At 42.1% G+C, this 6,000-nt stretch overlaps 1 protein-coding gene across 1 annotated transcript in view; it reads right to left on the reverse strand.

The window, feature by feature from the left end:
* LOC119905906 (prickle-like protein 2) overlaps positions 1-4,807 on the reverse strand; it is a 37,689-nt gene extending 32,882 nt beyond the window's left edge. The window contains exon 1 of the mRNA XM_038723280.1: positions 4,291-4,807. The gene's annotated coding sequence lies outside the window, so the exon portion shown is untranslated. The remainder of the gene's footprint in view (positions 1-4,290) is intronic.
* Between the last annotated feature and the right edge of the window lie 1,193 nt (positions 4,808-6,000).

Consider the following 6,000-nt stretch of genomic DNA (forward strand, 5'->3'; position numbering starts at 1 on the left):
TGGCAGATGTGGGACTAACTCAAAATGAACTGCCCATGTTCATGGCAATGCAAGAACACATCACCCAGTGCAACAATGTGGACAACATTAGAAGTTCATGGCACAGAGGAATAACCTGCATTAGGCTTTGGCTCAAAAGCGAATACCTGCCAATAAGATCAGTTCATTATTGTTTTTTGTCTTTTCATGGGATGTGCTGACAGTTAGGAAAATATATAATAGATACAAGTCAAATGTACAAGACAGACAAACGGGCTTAAACATCTTTTCTTATCTTGTAGCTCCTGGAGCATGTAGAATAGTGGAACTAAGTCCCCTGGCCCCAACAAGAGAAGAGCCTGCAAAATTAAAAGTAATTAAAAGTTTGTTTTCATCTACTGTTTTGAAATGTTACATTATTATCATTCTAAGTAAACTACTGTATTACTGGTGACTGAATACATTTGACAGACTATTTCTTGTATCTAATACAATGCACAAGAGCCTCTCCTCTTGTGTAAGTATTATACAATATTATACAAATTGAAGATGCCTGTAACGAACAATGTTTCTTGTTTTGAAATGTTCAGGTCATTGCAATATTTCGTATTGTGTAGACTTCCTAGAGTGAATTTAACACTTGCTTACTGATTACCCTGTAACCATCATAGCAATTAAAGTCTTTTGGCTGGGGTCTACATAAATCTAATATAAAACCTTACATATACCATATCCATAACTTAGCATTTCTTTCTTTCTGTTATAAATGTACCTTTGTGGTTTAGTTATGGGCTTGCTGAACTATCAAGTAAGGCTGTGGTAGCACATACTGTATATCATCAGAGTTTCTGACATTATGGTTGTCGTCATCTGTCAACCGCCAAAACATTTACAACCTCACATGAAAGAGTGAACAGGTGACGGTATATACGCACAGACGTGAGTCCCACCTGAGGCGTCCGCTGCTACAGTGGTACCTGGGACAAGTAGCAGGAGTGAGCCACTCATGTCTTAGCACATGGAGTCGTACTGTATGTCACACTCTCCCAATCCACAGTCCTTTGATGTTTTTTCAAAAGGCTGCTTCTGTGTTATCATCCATGTTGAATTTTTCTCTTAGATGACAGTGTGTATGCTCTTTGTTCTGGCTGTGTCTTGTGACGGGTCTGCAGTGTGCTGTGTGAGTCTCGGGCTGCGTCACTGACTGTAATGGCTGAACACTGCAGGGTGGAAAAACCCCTGCAGCCTGCATACATTTATACCTTTTTCTTCTCAAAAAGAAAAAAAAGATCATCTGAGACATTTTCATTAAATAAGGTGAGATCAAGTACTGTGTGGAGCAAGTCGATAATATAAATATTGGGTTAGACTCACTAGACCCTGTTCTTCATTCATCATTGTTTAAACAACAGTAAATAGTCGAATAATATATTAACTGCAAGAAACTTTTTGCAACAGCTAATTTGTCAGAGATAGTGTGCCGTAGAAAGACTCTGTGATCAATAATGTGTTTGTGCAGTGAAAACAAAAACATCAAAACCTTGATTTTCAGGGAGCACAACAATTTAGACAGATCTGGTCTTCATCATTACCTCCTCAGTGAATACAAATTCCCATTTTAATTTAATCAGGCACAGCAGGATGAGCTCATGGGGTCCTGCTTGGAATTGACTGTGGTGCAACACAGGTTTCATTTCCTGTTCAGAAGCCTTTCTAAAATGCAGTGTTTTAAGCTACTGTACAAGCTCGCCATGGCAACCAGAGCTACCCCCCCCCCCCCCCCCCCCAAGAAAATGGAGAAAACCACAACACAAAAACAAAAAGCCACTTCTGATAAATTGCTCTGTAATTACAGAAGCAAATCTTTTATCTGGCACACAGTATTTTTTGAGTGGGAGGTCTCCTGTAATGCACGGTTAAGAAGGGGATAATTTATCCAAGAACTTTCTTTCACTTCCATCTATTCATTTCAATTCTGTACGCCATCACTTTCATTCCGCTTCAGCAACCTTATGTAAGAAAGGTCATAGCAAATCTATTATTAAATGACTCGGTCATGGTATATTACATTATTAATCACCTCAGTGTAGACTCTAAACTCACACAGTGCGACTTCGACCCAGGTGTCATATATATTTAAGCCAAAATAGGCCTGCGATCTCTCAGGATCAACCCAACACTTAATGACTTGACCAGTCAAGAGACAGGCATTGACGTCAGAAACAAATAATATCTGCGCAAATTCAGCAAAGTAAGCCTTTAAAAAAAAATCTCCCAGCATTGGTGATTTGTCAGCGGGCAATGAAGAGGTTCCCTATGTTCGTGCTGTTGTTTGGGAGAAAAACTGAACATCAATGGCAATGCAACTCTAAATACCGAACATGTCCTTTGAGGGAACTGAACAAACAGCCTTTGTGTAGTTGACACAATTGTATAACGTCTGACTGAGCCACCTGAACTGTCAGCATATCAGGGCCATAAAAGCAGCACAGAAGCAGAAATGTACTGTGAAAGCACCGCATGGGGCAGAGCAGCAAGAGCTCTGAGACACCCGCCCACCCTTCCTGAATCAGCCGTTTCTGTGACGACCAGAGCAGAGGGGGGTGGAGGGAGGTGCTCGGTGAAAGTGAAGAGACAAACATTTGAAGCCCGGTGGGAAAAACGTGAAGGGATGGATGGATGGATGGATGGGGGGGACAGATATATTGAGGGATGGGTGATAAAGGGATGTGGCAGGGTCAACGGGGAGCTGTGGTTGATTCCTCAGCATCACATAGTGACAGACTGACAGTCAGGGGGGCAAACAACAGCAGCATCCACAGTGAGAGAGACAAACACTGAGGGGATTTTTCACTCTCACTGGCAGCCCAGATCACGGTCATGGTTCCAGGGTTTAAACCATCTCGACACTGACAATGTCTCTCTGTGAAATCTCTTCAGCCATATGGCCCCATTCAAAGCCTCGTCTTTCTCTGTCCTCTCTGTACGCAAATCATACAGGCTTGAAGTAAGTCAGTAAGCAGATTAAGACTTACTTCACAGACAAACTTCAAAAGACCCGAAGTTGATTCAACAGGTTGCGCACTGGAGGAATCAATTCTGGACCAACCTGCTGATTCCCTGCGGTGAATAAGCTGCCATTACACACAAATTACATTCCAGGATGCAACAGTACAAGCGACAATTGTTACGTACGGATAGGGAGGAGAAGGTGCTGAATTCTGAAATGCTTGCTTGAGATGAGAGGTTAGAAGACACCTGTGTATCACAATAAAAACAAGCAAGTTCGAGCTCAGTCATGGCCAAAGCAATTAGCAAAAAGTACATTCAGTATGATGAAAAAAAAACTGTGACATCACTTTTAGACATGCAGTCAAAAGGTGAACATGTTGGGAACAAAATATGTTATTCATCATTACAACTTTATATACCACATAATAATATTTTCCACTTTGCATATAATATTAAAGAAAAAAGGGGCATGCATAATCTTGGTCATTAGACGCCTCTCTGATTGGATGTCAGCTCTGTTTTTGAAATCAGGCCAGTATGTTGAAAACCTTATTATGTACTGGATTAGACACTGAACTGAGAATATTGTTACAATCTTAAACCACTGTGATCGCATCCTGTCACTGCTACACCAATTAGGGATGAATGCAGTAGTTCTCTTGCGCAGTTGAGACAAAAGGCTCATACTAAGCTCCAGAAAAACAGTATAAATCTGAAACGTAAACACCTGCAGATTTTCATGACAGTTGTCAATAAATGACTGTGCCCACACGCGCTGCAAACCAAAATGCATGCACAATCTGCATTCCATCATAGTCCACCACAGCATCTGAGAGCATCTTCATCGTGGTGGGGGTTTTTTTTCTGTGTCTAAACAAGACTGAGATAACAGTAGCAGAGCTGAAACGTTTCCCACTCCACCCACTTTCACTGACACATGGATTTACACATGGGGAAACGGGGATGAAATCAGACGGATGCACTACTATCAGAGGCAACGTTTTCCCCAAGTCCCAGTGGTCTTTTTCACTTGTCAGTCAAGAGGTAAACAAGCCTTCACACAAACTAACACACACGCAAACATACCTCGTCACATCTAAATGCACACGCAACTGATGATGGATAAACCTCATTTCTTATGAGAACTTTCAGCAATCCGTGTTAAATCAATACATTCTGTTGCACAGCAAACATATACATTCGCCAACGATAATCAATATAACAAATCATATCAAAGTGTCGAGTCAAATTGGCAGTACACTGCTGAGAGCAGTTCATAATGAGGCTGTTGAGACTCACCTGTTTGTGTGGCTGGTGTCAGAGTCCTGGTGTGCGAGGCTGCTCAGACAGCGGCAGAGGATGCGCAGGGACTGGACTGAGCCACTCACATTGGACACATACCAGAGTGACTGACTGGCTCTGCTCTGCGCTGCACAGCTCACAGCGTCCTCCTCTTCCCTTCGAGTCTTAGACACAAACACCAGCTCTGCCTCTGCTGCCTCACCCTTTCACACGTACTGAAGCAGCAACAGAGGGAAGGCTGGGGGCTGCAGACTCTGTGATCAGCACAAGTCTCTCTCTCTCTCTCTCTCTCTCTCTTGCACTCTCTTGCTCTCTCTATCCTTCCCTCTCCCTCCTCAAGGCTTTGTGTCTCTCCTCAAGTCTGACTAAAGGCAACCGTGATGAGACGAGATGAACAGAAAAACAGTGAGAAAGTGTATATAAGATTGATAAGTTGACTCCCTTTGCAAGTATTTACAGGGAGTGTTTGTGTGTGAGAAACAGCATGCTCTGACATCAGCAATGCACACAAGCGTACAGGCGGTGGGAGAAAGCTTTACTCCCGCCTCCTGCACCCTCTTTTCAGCACCACCTAACCCGCCCACCCGTCCACCCACCCTCTTCTTGCTAGCCCCACACCAGCCTGTTGAAATGAGTCATCAGCTTTCAGCCAATCGTGCGGTGGCACACAGCCTCCGATTAGAATAACAGGAGTATTTATGCACGCCTGTTTTGAGGAGATGGAAAAGACATGGAGAATTGTCTGGGAGGACTTGACATACTTTGCTGTGGGCGGAGAAGATCAGGAGATATTTGAAGAAAATCACAAGAGGATTTATATTAAATAAAAAACACTCACAGCAAAAAGTATCTTCTTAATTGTCTCCCTTAATATTTCATACAATTTCTAGGAAGCAAGGAGAATATTTTTTGGTGTAAACAGTTCCTTTAACTGCTTATAAAGCATAAGGCATGAAGATAATATATGCTTAGAAATGTATAGTAATCACCAATGCATCACTTGTGAGGTGTGACACGCTGTGCTATATGATTCATTCTATCAAGGCTGTAGCCACATCTGAGTAAAATAAGGTCTGACCCTGCTAACTGTCCTAGGAAAATTTGAATAACTGACTAAAATAGAGCACAAAGTTACTGCTCTACTACCGCACCATGCCATCTGTAACTACGCAGTGATCTGCGGTGTGTACTGCCTGCCATGGTTCTGTGTAGTGAAGTGGGAGGAGATATTTTGAGCGTTCAGGGTTCCAGAAGTTAAGTTTCTCATTTTCTGCGTAGACAATGTTTGATGACTGGCAACTGGAGCAAGGCTTGGATGGACATTAAGCTCTTATGGTTGAATCATCAGTGCAAACAATGAGCAACTGTGCTGAAAGAAAAAAGAAAATGGTTCACTGGTAAAAAAATTAAAGGAACAAGAGTACATACAACCCCCCAACACACACACAAAGACATGAAGGTAGAAGATAACTACACTTCCCAAGAAGCATAGTGGTAAGAAACTGAATCGCAATGTTTATTTTATGTGTACTGTACCTTACTTTATGTGTGACTGACAAGCGCCCTTTATTGCCAATATGCATTATGACTCTCACTTTCCTAACAATGTTCACGGTCACTACTTTCATTGCATGTAGCCCTTTAGCCTTATTATTTAGCACTAAAAACACAAGCAATATCAAGGTGAAATGTCATTGAGGAATACAG

The sequence above is a fragment of the Micropterus salmoides genome, unplaced genomic scaffold, assembly GCF_014851395.1.
Source record: "Micropterus salmoides isolate LMB-PRFRI ecotype aquatic unplaced genomic scaffold, ASM1485139v1 Ms_hic_scaffold_16, whole genome shotgun sequence".
NCBI lineage: Eukaryota > Metazoa > Chordata > Actinopteri > Centrarchiformes > Centrarchidae > Micropterus > Micropterus salmoides.